The sequence below is a fragment of the Mesoplodon mirus genome, assembly GCF_964341445.2.
Source record: "Mesoplodon mirus genome assembly, chromosome: X".
Lineage (NCBI taxonomy): Eukaryota > Metazoa > Chordata > Mammalia > Artiodactyla > Ziphiidae > Mesoplodon > Mesoplodon mirus.
In genome coordinates this window covers 132,950,805-132,965,554 of record NC_138981.1, presented here as the reverse complement: position 1 = coordinate 132,965,554, position 14,750 = coordinate 132,950,805, and positions in this window count along the sequence as shown.

The window sequence follows — 14,750 nt, the reverse complement described above, 5'->3', positions numbered from 1 at the left end:
GAGGGAGAGATGCTGGTTGGAAGGCAGCGGTTTGATATTTTCCAGGGGTCTGGATATATCGTTGGTGCAGCCAATAAGATTTGATTGGGAGACAGATGAAAGCTAGTCGCGAGAGTGGGAAGGGCACAGGGGAGATCCTTCACCGAGAGCCCGGCTGTGTGCGGTGCCCTACCGGGACAGGTGCTGATTACTTGTATTTTGGGTCATAAGCTCCTGGCCAGGTAGAGTAACGCTCAACAAGGACAACTTTGAAGCTGGCCTTTGAACGGGTGGTAGTGGTGGAGCTGCCGTTGACTTGAGCGGGCTGCCGTGAAGTCATGAGGACTATGGCAGCCCCGTGATCTCGGTAAGACTCATGGCGATATCATTCGTCTGTTGCTAGTAGCATGTACTCCCTCAGGTGAGCGAAGCTAACGGGACATTTCCAATAGAACAAGAGGGAACGCGAAGGATCCTGTCCTCTGATGCTCTTCATCATCTTCCTAGGACCACTTGGAGCAGCAGAGCAGATCCTCATTGAGTGATGGATGCGAGTAGCAGGGCGGAAAATCAACGTGTCTCGATGTACGGAAAATTCTTGAGTGTATTCAGTATGATGTGATGGGAAGGAGGTGAACAGTCTATTTGGGAATGCCAGAAGTTCCGGGTAAGTCCTCCAATGCGAAGGCACGCTGTATGCGGGGATGTGCCAGGACGGGTGCTGCTCTCTCAGGCTTTTCCTAAGCACTGTCTGCCTGGGTAGAGTGAGGCTCACAAGGAATATCATTCGTCGTGGCCTTCGGACCTGTTCTAGTGTTAGAGACGCAGGTGTCTTTGAGCTGCTTGCCATGGCGTGGCAAGGGCCCGGGGAGCGACCAGGATCCCTTGCATTTTGTGGATGAATTCGGTGCTTGAATATTCCTAATAGTGTGGCTAGCTGCAGTTTAGTAAAAGTAAACACAGTTCCCATCAGGAAAAGTGATAAAGGGACGAAGATTTTCCCATGGTACCCTCGTGTTTCTGCCAGTACTCATAGAACCGGTGAGGAGATGTCAGTGAGTTGGAATGCAGGTCTGAGGGCAGTGGGTTAGCACTGTCTATATCTCTCGATACATCTTGGGTACAGTCATCAAGGTGTGGTCGGCACAGAGAAGCAAACTTCTATACAGATTGGAAATGAGACTCAGCAGGTCCCCGAACTTGAGGCCGTGTTGTGTGCAGTGCCCATCCCAGAACGGTGCCGTTTACTAGACTAGGGATACATGGGTCCTTTCTGGGTCGAGTACTGTGCAACTGGAGTATGGGTTGTGGTGCCTCTGGATGGGCATTGGGCTTGGGGCTGCAGGTGGTTATCCTCCACGAAGTCACGAAGACTGTGGAAGCCACACAGGTCTCAAGCGCATCTTGATGATTTACCTGTTCCATCCTGAAAAACGTGAACATGTATAAAGTGAATAAGGTAAAGTTAATTGCTCATAGAGTAGCAGATAACAGAAAGCAAGATCATTTTCCTTGTGTTCACATAATTCTCCAAATATGCATAGAGCAGCTGAGGAGATCCCCATGGTGGAGAGATGCAAGTCGGAGGAGAGTGGGTCGAGATATTGTGAATGGGTACGTGTCAAGCCCGGGTACAGTCATCAGGCTGTGATGGATAGAAGTAAGAAAGGTACATGTGTGATTGAGAGGGAGGTAGGGCCTGTCCTCCACCTTGAAGCTGTGCTGTGTGCGGTGCCCTGCCCGGACAGGTACTGTTCCCTTATAGTATTAGTTTACATGCTGTCTAGGTAGAGTAAGGTGCACAAGAACATCCTTGGTGGTGGCCTATGGAACAGTGACGGGGGTGGATTTGCAGATGTCATTGACATCGATGCGTTGATATCCTAATGACTCTGGAAGCCATTTGTGTTTCTGAAATCCTCAGGATGAATTAGGTAGTCTTTTCCTTACAAAGTGAACAGAAAGAGGTTGCAGGAAGGGCATCATTCCTATGAAAAGAGGCGAGACGTACAATCTGCGTCTTTCTCGTGGGGTCCTGATACTTCTTAGTTAGGTATAGAGCGGGGTGGAGGTGGGTGCAGATATACACTGAGGGAGAGATGCTGGTTGGAAGGCAGCAGTTTGATATTTTCCAGGGGTCTGGATATATCGTTGGTGCAGCCAATAAGATTTGATTGGGAGACAGATGAAAGCTAGTCGCGAGAGTGGGAAGGGCACAGGGGAGATCCTTCACCGAGAGCCCGGCTGTGTGCGGTGCCCTACCGGGACAGGTGCTGATTACTTGTATTTTGGGTCATAAGCTCCTGGCCAGGTAGAGTAACGCTCAACAAGGACAACTTTGAAGCTGGCCTTTGAACGGGTGGTAGTGGTGGAGCTGCCGTTGACTTGAGCGGGCTGCCGTGAAGTCATGAGGACTATGGCAGCCCCGTGATCTCGGTAAGACTCATGGCGATATCATTCGTCTGTTGCTAGTAGCATGTACTCCCTCAGGTGAGCGAAGCTAACGGGACATTTCCAATAGAACAAGAGGGAACGCGAAGGATCCTGTCCTCTGATGCTCTTCATCATCTTCCTAGGACCACTTGGAGCAGCAGAGCAGATCCTCATTGAGTGATGGATGCGAGTAGCAGGGCGGAAAATCAACGTGTCTCGATGTACGGAAAATTCTTGAGTGTATTCAGTATGATGTGATGGGAAGGAGGTGAACAGTCTATTTGGGAATGCCAGAAGTTCCGGGTAAGTCCTCCAACGCGAAGGCACGCTGTATGCGGGGATGTGCCAGGACGGGTGCTGCTCTCTCAGGCTTTTCCTAAGCACTGTCTGCCTGGGTAGAGTGAGGCTCACAAGGAATATCATTTGTCGTGGCCTTCGGACCTGTTCTAGTGTTAGAGACGCAGGTGTCTTTGAGCTGCTTGCCATGGCGTGGCAAGGGCCCGGGGAGCGACCAGGATCCCTTGCATTTTGTGGATGAATTCGGTGCTTGAATATTCCTAATAGTGTGGCTAGCTGCAGTTTAGTAAAAGTAAACACAGTTCCCATCAGGAAAAGTGATAAAGGGACGAAGATTTTCCCATGGTCCCCTCGTGTTTCTGCCAGTACTCATAGAACCGGTGAGGAGATGTCAGTGAGTTGGAATGCAGGTCTGAGGGCAGTGGGTTAGCACTGTCTATATCTCTCGATACATCTTGGGTACAGTCATCAAGGTGTGGTCGGCACAGAGAAGCAAACTTCTATACAGATTGGAAATGAGACTCAGCAGGTCCCCGAACTTGAGGCCGTGTTGTGTGCAGTGCCCATCCCAGAACGGTGCCGTTTACTAGACTAGGGATACATGGGTCCTTTCTGGGTCGAGTACTGTGCAACTGGAGTATGGGTTGTGGTGCCTCTGGATGGGCAATGGGCTTGCGGCTGGAGGTGGTCATCCTCCGCGAAGTCACGAAGGCTGTGGAAGCCACATAGATCTCAAGCGCATCTTGGTGATTTACCTGTTCCATCCTGAAAAACGTGAACATGTATAAAGTGAATAAGGTAGAGATAATTGCTCATACAGTAGCAGATAACAGAAAGCAAGATCATTTTTCCTGTGTTCACATAATTCTCCAAATATGCATAGGGCAGCTGAGGAGATCCCCACGGTGGAGAGATGCAAGTCGGAGGAGAGTGGGTCGAGATATTTTGAATGGGTATGGGTCAAGCCCGGGTACAGTCACCAGACTGTGTTGGATAGAAGTAAGAAAGATACATGTGTGATTGAGAGGGAGGTAGGGCCGGTCCTCCACCTTGAAGCTGTGCTGTGTGCAGTGCCCTGCCCGGACAGGTACTGTTCACTTATAGTAGTAGTGAACAGTGCTGTCTAGGTAAAGTAAGGTGCACAAGAACATCCTTGGTGGTGGCCTACGGAACAGTGACGGGGGTGGATTTGCAGATGTCATTGACTTGGATGCCTTGATATCCTAATGACCCTGGGAGCCATGTGTGTTTCTATTTTTTATTTTTTTTATTTTTTTTTATTTTTTTTTATAACAAATTTAATCAGTTATACATATACATATGTTTCCATAACCCCTCCCTTTTGCGTCTCCCTCCCACCCTCCCTATCCCACCCCTCCAGGCGGTCACAAAGTACCGAGCTGACCTCCTTGTGCTATGCGGCTGCTTCCCACTAGCTATCTACCTCACGTTTGGTAGTGTATATATGTCCATGCCGCTCTTTCACTTTGTCACAGCTTACCCTTCCCCCTCCCCATATCCTCAAGTCCATTCTCTAGTAGGTCTGTGTCTTTATTCCTGTCTTACCCCTATGTTCTTCATGACATTTTTTTTTTCTTAAATTCCATATATATGTGTTAGCATACAGTATTTGTCTTTCTCTTTCTGACTTACTTCACTCTGTATGACAGACTCTAGGTCTATCCACCTCATTACAAATAGCTCAATTTCATTTCTTTTTATGGCTGAGTAATATTCCATTGTATATATGTGCCACATCTTCTTTATCCATTCATCCAATGATGGACACTTAGGTTGTTTCCATCTCCGGGCTATTGTAAATAGGGCTGCTATGAACATTTTGGTACATGTCTCTTTTTGAATTATGGTTTTCTCAGGGTATATGCCCAGTAGTGGGATTGCTGGGTCATATGGTAGTTCTATTTGTAGTTTTTTAAGGAACCTCCATACCGTTCTCCATAGCGGCTGTACCAATTCACATTCCCACCAGCAGTGCAAGAGTGTTCCCTTTTTTCCACACCCTCTCCAGCATTTATTGTTTCTAGATTTTTTGATGATGGCCATTCTGACTGGTGTGAGGTGATATCTCATTGTAGTTTTGATTTGCATTTCTCTAATGAGTAAAGATGTTGAGCATCCTTTCATGTGTTTGTTGGCAGTCTGTATATCTTCTGTGGAGAAATGTCTATTTAGGTCTTCTGCCCATTTTTGGATTGGGTTCTTTGTTTTTTTGTTATTGAGCTGCATGAGCTGCTTATAAATTTTGGAGATTAATCCTTTGTCAGTTGCTTCATTTGCAAATATTTTCTCCCATTCTGAGGGTTGTCTTTTGGTCTTGTTTATGGTTTCCTTTGCTGTGCAAAAGCTTTTAAGTTTCATTAGGTCCCATGTGTTTATTTTTGTCTTTATTTCCATTTCTCTAGGAGGTGGGTCTAAAAGGATCTTGCTGTGATTTATGTCATAGAGTGTTCTGCCTATGTGTTCCTCTAAGAGTTTGATAGTGTCTGGCCTTACATTTAGGTCTTTAATCCATTTTGAGCTTATTTTTGTGTATGGTGTTAGGGAGTGATCTAATCTCATACTTTTACATGTCCCTATCCAGTTTTCCCAGCACCACTTATTGAAGAGACTGTCCTTTCTCCACTGTACATTCCTGCCTCCTTTATCAAAGATAAGGTGACCATATGTCCGTGGGTTTAACTCTGGGCTTTCTATCCTGTTCCATTGATCTATCTTTCTGTTTTTGTGCCAGTACCATACTGTCTTGATTACTGTAGCTTTGTAGTATAGTCTGAAGTCAGGGAGCCTGATTCCTCCAGCTCCATTTTTCGTTCTCAAGATTGCTTTGGCTATTCGGGGTCTTTTGTGTTTCCATACAAATTGTGAAATTTTTTGTTCTAGTTCTGTGAAAAATGCCAGTGGTAGTTTGATAGGGATTGCATTGAACCTGTAGATTGCTTTGGGTAGTAGAGTCATTTTCACAATGTTGATTCTTCCAATCCAAGAACATGGTACATCTCTCCATCTATTTGTATCATCTTTAATTTCTTTCATCAGTGTCTTATAATTTTCTGCATACAGGTCTTTTGTCTCCTTAGGTAGGTTTATTCCTAGATATTTTATTCTTTTTGTTGCAATGGTAAATGGGAGTGTTTCCTTGATTTCACTTTCAGATTTTTCATCATCAGTATATAGGAATGCCAGAGATTTCTGTGCATTAATTTTGTATCCTGCAACTTTACCAAATTCATTGATTAACTCTAGTAGTTTTCTGGTAGCATCTTTAGGATTCTCTATGTATAGTATCATGTCATCTGCAAACAGTGACAGTTTTACTTCTTCTTTTCCAATTTGGATTCCTTTTATTTCCTTTTCTTCTCTGATTGCTGTGGCTAAAACTTCCAAAACTAGGTTGAATAAGAGTGGTGAAAGTGGGCAACCTTGTCTAGTTCCTGATCTTAGTGGAAATGGTTTCAGTTTTTCACCATTGAGGACGATGCTGGCTGTGGGTTTGTCATATATGGCCTTTATTATGTTGAGGAAAGTTCCCTCTATGCCTACTTTCTGCAGGGTTTTTATCATAAATGGGTGTTGAATTTTGTCGAAAGCTTTCTCTGCATCTATTGAGATGATCATATGGTTTTTCTCCTTCAATTTGTTAATATGGTGTATCACGTTGATTGATTTGCGTATATTGAAGAATCCTTGCATTCCTGGAATAAACCCCACTTGATCATGGTGTATGATCCTTTTAATGTGCTGTTGGATTCTGTTTGCTAGTATTTTGTTGAGGATTTTTGCATCTATGTTCATCAGTGATATTGGCCTGTAGTTTTCTTTCTTTGTGACATCCTTGCCTGGTTTTGGTATCAAGGTGATGGTGGCCTCGTAGAATGAGTTTGGGAGTGTTCCTCCCTCTGCTATATTTTGGAAGAGTTTCAGAAGGATAGGTGTTAGCTCTTCTCTAAATGCTTGATAGAATTCGCCTGTGAAGCCATCTGGTCCTGGGCTTTTGTTTGTTGGAAGATTTTTTATCACAGTTTCAATTTCAGTGCTTGTGATTGGTCTGTTCATATTTTCTATTTCTTCCTGATTCAGTCTTGGCAGGTTGTGCATTTCTAAGAATTTGTCCATTTCTTCCAGGTTGTCCATTTTATTGGCATAGAGTTGCTTATAGTAATCTCTCATGATCTTTTGTATTTCTGTAGTGTCAGTTGTTACTTCTCCTTTTTCATTTCTAATTCTATTGATTTGAGTCTTCTCCCTTTTTTTCTTGATGAGTCTGGCTAATGGTTTATCAATTTTGTTTATCTTCTCAAAGAACCAGCTTTTAGTTTTATTGATCTTTGCTATCGTTTCCTTCATTTCTTTTTCATTTATTTCTGATCTGATTTTTATGATTTCTTTCCTTCTGCTAACTTTGGGATGTTTTTGTTCTTCTTTCTCTAATTGCTTTAGGTGCAAGGTTAGGTTGTTTATTCGAGATGTTTCCTGTTTCTTAAGGTGGGATTGTATTGCTATAAACTTCCCTCTTAGAACTGCTTTTGCTGCATCCCATAGGTTTTGGGTCGTCGTGTCTCCATTGTCATTTGTTTCTAGGTATTTTTTAATTTCCTCTTTGATTTCTTCAGTGATCACTTCGTTATTAAGTAGTGTATTGTTTAGCCTCCATGTGTTTGTATTTTTTACAGCTCTTTTCCTGTAATTGATATCTAGTCTCATAGCATTGTGGTCGGAAAAGATACTTGATACAATTTCAATTTTCTTAAATTTACCAAGGCTTGATTTGTGACCCAAGATATGATCTATCCTGGAGAATGTTCCATGAGCACTTGAGAAAAATGTGTATTCTGTTGTTTTTGGATGGAATGTCCTATAAATATCAATTAAGTCCATCTTGTTTAATGTATCATTTAAAGCTTGTGTTTCCTTATTTATTTTCATTTTGGATGATCTGTCCATTGGTGAAAGTGGGGTGTTAAAGTCCCCTACTATGAGTGTGTTACTGTCGATTTCTCCTTTTATGGCTGTTAGTATTTGCCTTATGTATTGAGGTGCTCCTATGTTGGGTGCATAAATATTTACAATTGTTATATCTTCTTCTTGGATCGATCCCTTGATCATTATGTAGTGTCCTTCTTTGTCTCTTCTAGTAGTCCTTATTTTAAAGTCTATTTTGTCTGATATGAGAATTGCTACTCCAGCTTTCTTTTGGTTTCCATTTGCATGGAATATCTTTTTCCATCCCCTTACTTTCAGTCTGTATGTGTCTCTAGGTCTGAAGTGGGTCTCTTGTAGACAGCATATAGATGGGTCTTGTTTTTGTATCCATTCAGCCACTCTGTGTCTTTTGTTGGGAGCATTTAGTCCATTTACATTTAAGGTAATTATCGATATGTATGTTCCTATTCCCATTTTCTTAATTGTTTTGGGTTCATTATTGTAGGTATATTCCTTCTGTTGTGTTTCTTGCCTAGAGAAGTTCCTTTAGCATTTGTTGTAAAGCTGGTTTGGTGGTGCTGAACTCTCTCAGCTTTTGCTTGTCTGTAAACGTTTTAATTTCTCCATCAAATCTGAATGAGATCCTTGCTGGGTAGAGTAATCTTGGTTGCAGGTTTTTCTCCTTCATCACTTTAAGTATGTCCTGCCACTCCCTTCTGGCTTGTAGAGTTTCTGCTGAGAGATCAGCTGTTATCCTGATGGGGATTCCCTTGTGTGTTATTTGTTGTTTTTGCCTTCCTGCTTTTAATATGATTTCTTTGTGTTTAATTTTTGACAGTTTGATTAATATGTGTCTTGGCGTATTTCTCCTTGGATTTATTCTGTATGGGACTCTCTGTGCCTCCTGGACTTGATTAACTATTTCCTTTCCCATATTAGGGAAGTTTTCAACTATAATCTCTTCAAATATTTTCTCAGTCCCTTTCTTTTTCTCTTCTTCTTCTGGAACCCCTATAATTCGAATGTTGGTGCGTTTAATGTTGTCCCAGAGGTCTCTGAGACTGTCCTCTGTTCTTTTCATTCTTTTTTCTTTATTTTGCTCTGCAGCAGTTATTTCCACTATTTTATCTTCCACCTCACTTATCCGTTCCTCTGCCTCAGTTATTCTGCTATTGATCCCATCTAGAGTATTTTTTATTTCATTTATTGTGTTTTTAATCGATGCTTGATTCATCTTTAGTTCTTCTAGGTCCTTGTTAACTGTTTCTTGCATTTTGTCTATTCTATTTCCAAGATTTTGGATCTGGGAAATAGAATCTTGGATCATCTTTACCATCATTATTCTGAATTCTTTTTCAGGTAGAGTGCCTATTACCTCTTCATTTGTTAGGTCTGGTGGGTTTTTATCTTGCTCCTTCTCCTGCTGTGTGTTTTTCTGTCTTCTCATTTTGCTTATGTTACTGTGTTTGGGGTCTCCTTTTTGCAGGCTGCAGGTTCGTAGTTCCTGTTGTTTTTGGTGTCTGTCCCCAGTGGCTAAGGTTGGTTTAGTGGGTTGTGTAGGCTTCCTGGTGGAGGGGACTAGTGCCTGTGTTCTGGTGGATGAGGCTGGATCTTGTCTTTCTGGTGGGCAGGTCCACGTCTGGTGGTGTGTTTTGGGGTGTCTGTGGACTTTTTATGATTTTAGGCCACCTCTCTGCTAATGGGTGGCGTTGTGTTCCTGTCTTGCTAGTTGTTTGGCTCAGGGTGTCCAGCACTGTAGCCTGCTGGTCGTTGAGTGAAGCTGGGTGCTGGTGTTGAGATGGAGATCTCTGGAAGATTTTCGCCGTTTGATATTATGTGGAGCTGGGAGGTCTCTTGTGGACCAGTGTCCTGAAGTTGGCTCTCCCACCTCAGAGGCACAGCACTGACTCCGGGCTCCTCAATTTGGGATGATGTGTTGTCTATTCATGTATTCCACAGATGCAGGATACATCAAGTTGATTGTGGAGCTTTAATCCGCTGCTTCTGAGGCTGCTGGGAGAGGTTTCCCTTTCTCTTCTTTGTTCTCACAGCTCCTGGGTCTCAGCTTTGGATTTGGCCCCGCCTCTGCGTGTAGGTAGCCGGAGGGCGTCTGCTCTTCGCTCAGATAGGACAGGGTTAAAGGAGCAGCCTCTTCGGGGACTCTGGCTCACTCAGGCCGGGAGGGAGGGAGGGGCATGGAGTGCGGGGCGAGCCTGCAGCGGCAGAGGTCGGCGTGACGTTGCACCAGCCCGAGGCGCGCCGTGCGTTCTCCCAGGGAAGCCGCCCCTGGATCCCGGGACCCCGGCAGTGGCGGGCTGCACAGGCTCCCGGAAGGGCGGTGTGGGCAGTGACCTGCGCTCGCACACAGGCTTCTTGGCGGCGGCAGCAGCAGCCCCAGCGTCCCACGCCCGTCACTGGGCTCCGCGCTTTCAGTCGCGACTCGCGCCCGTCTGTGGAGCCCCTTTAAGCAGCGCTCTTAATCCCCTCTCCTCGCGCACCAGGAAACCAAGAGGGAAGAAAAAGTCTCTTGCTTCTTCGGCAGCTCCAGAGTTTTCACGGACACCCTCCCGGCTAGCTGTGGCACATTAGCCCCCTTCAGGCTGAGTTCTCGCCGCCAGCCCCAGTCCTCTCCCTGCGCTCTGACCGAAGCCCGAGCCTCAGCTTCCAGCGCTGCGCGCCCCGGCGGGTGAGCAGACAAGCCTCTCGGGCTGGTGAGTGCCGCTCGGCACTGATCCTCTGTGTGCGGGTCTCTCTGCTTTGCCCTACCCAGGTATGTGGGGAGTTTCTTGCCTTTTGGGAGGTCTGGGGTCTTCTGCCAGCGTTCAGTAGGTGTTCTGTAGGAGTTGTTCCACGTGTAGCTGTATTTCTGGTGTATCCGTGGGGAGGAAGGTGATCTCCGCGTCTTACTCTTCCGCCATCTTACCCGGAAGTGCCATGTGTGTTTCTAGAATCCTCAGGATGAATTAGGTATTGTTTTCCTCACACAGTGAACAGAAAGATGTTGCAGGAAGGGAATCATTCCTATGAAAAGAGGAGAGACGTACAATCTGCGATTTTCTCGTGGGGTCCTGATATTTCTCAGTTCGGTAGAGAGTGGGGTGGAGGTGGGTGCGGATATACACTGAGGGAGAGATGCTGATTGGAAGGCAGCGGTTTGATATCTTCCAGGGGTCTGGATATATCGTTGGTTCAGCCAGTAGGATTTGATTGGGAGACTGATGAAAGCTAGTCACGAGAGTGGGAAGGGGACAGGGGAGATCCTTCACCGAGAGCCCGGATGTGTGCGATGCCCTACATGGACAGGTGCTGATTACTTGTATTTTGGGTCATCAGTTCCTGGCCAGGTAGTGTAACGCGCAACAAGGACAACTTTTAAGCTGGCCTTTGAATGGGTAGTAGTGGTGGAGCTGCAGTTGACTTGAGCGGGCTGCCGTGAAGTCAGGAGGACTATGGCAGACCCGTGATCATGGTAAGACTCATGGCGATTTCATTCGTCTGTTTCTAGCAGCATGTACTCCCACAGGTGAGGGAACCTAACGGGACTTTTCCAATAGAACAAGAGGGAACGCGAAGGATCCTGTCCTCTGATGCTCTTCATCATCTTCCTAGGACAACTTGGAGCAGCAGAGCAGATCCTCACTGAGTGATGGATGCGAGTAGCAGGCCAGAAAATCAACATGTCTCGATGTACAGAAAATTCTTGAATGTATTCGGTATGATGTGATGGGAAGGAGGTGAACGGTCTATTTGGAAGTGCCAGAAGTTCCGGGTAAGTCCTCCAATGTGAAGGGACGCTGTATGCGGGGACGAGCTGAGATGGGTGCTGCTCTCTCAGGCTTTTCCTAAGCACTGTCTGCCTGGGTAGAGTGAGGCTCACAAGGAATATCATTTGTCGTGGCCTTCGGACCTGTTCTAGTGTTAGAGACGCACGTGTCATTGAGGTGCTTGCCATGGCGTGGTGAGGGCCCGGGGTGTGACCAGGATCCCTGGCATTTTATGGAGGAATCCAGTGCTTGAATATTCCTAATAGTGTGGGCAGGTGCAGTTTACTAAAAGTAAACACAGTTCCCATCAGGAAAAGTGATAAAGGGACGAAGATTTTCCCATGGTGTCCTCGTCTTTCTGCCCGTACTCATAGAACCGGTGAGGAGATGTCAGTGAGTTGGAATGCACGTCTGAGGGCAGTGGGTTAGCACTGTCTATATCTCTGGATACATCTTGGGTACAGTCATCAAGGTGTGGTCGGCACAGAGAAGCAAACTTCTGTACAGATTGGAAATGAGACTCAGCAGGTCCCCCAACTTGAGGCCATGCTGTGTGCAGTGCCCATCCCAGAACGGTGCCGTTTACTAGACTAGGGATACATGGGGCCTTTCTGGGTCGAGTACTGTGCAACTGGAGTATTGGTTGTGGTGCCTCTGGATGGGCCTTGGGCTTGGGGCTGCAGGTGGTCATCCTCCACGAAGTCACGAAGACTGTGGAAGCCACATAGATCTCAAGCGCATCTTGATGATTTACCTGTTCCATCCTGAAAAACGTCAACATGTATAAAGTGAATAAGGTAAAGTTAATTGCTCATAGAGTAGCAGATAACAGGAAGCAAGATCATTTTCCTTGTGTTCCCATAATTCTCCAAATATGCATAGAGCAGCTGAGGAGATCCCCATGGTGGAGAGATGCAAGTCGGAGGAGAGTGGGTCGAGATATTGTGAATGGGTACGTGTCAAGCCCGGGTACAGTCATCAGGCTGTGATGGATAGAAGTAAGAAAGGTACATGTGTGATTGAGAGGGAGGTAGGGCCTGTCCTCCACCTTGAAGCTGTGCTGTGTGCGGTGCCCTGCCCAGACAGGTACTGTTCACTTATAGTACTAGTTTACATGCTGTCTAGGTAGAGTAAGGTGCACAAGAACATCCTTGGTGGTGGCCTATATGGAACAGTGACGGGGGTGGATTTGCAGATGTCATTGACATCGATGCGTTGATATCCTAATGACTCTGGAAGCCATTTGTGTTTCTGAAATCCTCAGGATGAATTAGGTAGTCTTTTCCTTTCAAAGTGAACAGAAAGAGGTTGCAGGAAGGGCATCATTCCTATGAAAAGAGGAGAGACGTACAATCTGCGTCTTTCTCGTGGCGTCCTGATACTTCTTAGTAAGGTAGAGAGCGGGGTGGAGGTGGGTGCAGATATACACTGAGGGAGAGATGCTGGTTGGAAGGCAGCGGTATGATATCTTCCAGGGGTCTGGATATATCGTTGGTGCAGCCAAAAGGAATTGATTGGGAGACAGATGAAAGCTAGTCGTGAGAGTGGGAAGGGGACAGGGGACATCCTTCACTGAGAGCCTTGATGTGTGCGGTGCCCTACCTGGACAGGTGCTGATTACTTGTATTTTGGGTCATCAGTTCCTGGCCAGGTACAGTAACGCTCAACAAGGACAACTTGTAAGCTGGCCTTTGAACGTGTAGTAGTGGTGGAGCTGCAGTTGACTTGAGCGGGCTGACGTTAAGTCAGGAGGACTATGGCATACCCGTGATTGTGGTAAGAGTCATGGCGATTTCATTCGTCTGTTTCTAGCAGCGTGTACTCCCACAGGTGAGGGAACCTAACGGGACTTTTCCAATAGAACAAGAGGGAACGCGAAGGATCCTGTCCTCTGATGCTCTTCATCATCTTCCTAGGACAACTTGGAGCAGCAGAGCAGATCCTCACTGAGTGATGGATGCGAGTAGCAGGCCAGAAAATCAACGTGTCTCGATGTACAGAAAATTCTTGAATGTATTCAGTATGATGTGATGGAAAGGAGGAGAACGGTCTATTTGGAAGTGCGAGAAGTTCTGGGTAAGTCCTCCAATGCGAAGGGACGCTGTATGCGGGAACGAGCTGAGACGGGTGCTGGTCTCTCAGGCTTTTCCTAAGCACTGTCTGCCTGGGTAGAGTGAGGCTCACAAGGAATATCATTTGTCGTGGCCTTCGGACCTGTTCTAGTGTTAGAGACGCACGTGTCGTTGAGGTGCTTGCCATGGCGTGGTGAGGGCCCGGGGTGTGACCAGGATCCCTGGCATTTTATGGAGGAATCCAGTGCTTGAATATTCCTAATAGTGTGGGCAGGTGCAGTTTACTAAAAGTAAACACAGTTCCCATCAGGAAAAGTGATAAAGGGACGAAGATTTTCCCATGGTGTCCTCGTCTTTCTGCCCGTACTCATAGAACCGGTGAGGAGATGTCAGTGAGTTGGAATGCACGTCTGAGGGCAGTGGGTTAGCACTGCCTATATCTCTCGATACATCTTGGGTACAGTCATCAAGGTGTGGTCGGCACAGAGAAGCAAACTTCTGTACAGATTGGAAATGAGACTCAGCAGGTCCCCCAACTTGAGGCCGTGCTGTGTGCAGTGCCCATCCCAGAACGGTGCCGTTTACTAGACTAGGGATACATGGGTCCTTTCTGGGTCGAGTACTGTGCAACTGGAGTATTGGTTGTGGTGCCTCTGGATGGGCCTTGGGCTTGGGGCTGCAGGTGGTCATCCTCCACGAAGTCACGAAGACTGTGGAAGCCCCATAGATCTCAAGCGCATCTTGATGATTTACCTGTTCCATCCTGAAAAACGTGAACATGTATAAAGTGAATAAGGTAAAGTTAATTGCTCATAGAGTAGCAGATAACAGAAAGCAAGATCATTTTCTTTGTGTTCCCATAATTCTCCAAATATGCATAGAGCAGCTGAGGAGATCCCCATGGTGGAGAGATGCAAGTCGGAGGAGAGTGGGTCGAGATATTGTGAATGGGTACGTGTCAAGCCCGGGTACAGTCATCAGGCTGTGATGGATAGAAGTAAGAAAGGTACATGTGTGATTGAGAGGGAGGTAGGGCCTGTCCTCCACTTTGAAGCTGTGCTGTGTGCGGTGCCCTGCCCGGACAGGTACTGTTCACTTATAGTACTAGTTTATAGTGCTGTCTAGGTAGAGTAAGGTGCACAAGAACATCCTTGTTGGTGGCCTATGGAACAGTGACGGGGGTGGATTTGCAGATGTCATTGACATCGATGCGTTGATATCCTAATGACTCTGGAAGCCATTTGTGTTTCTGAAATCCTCAGGA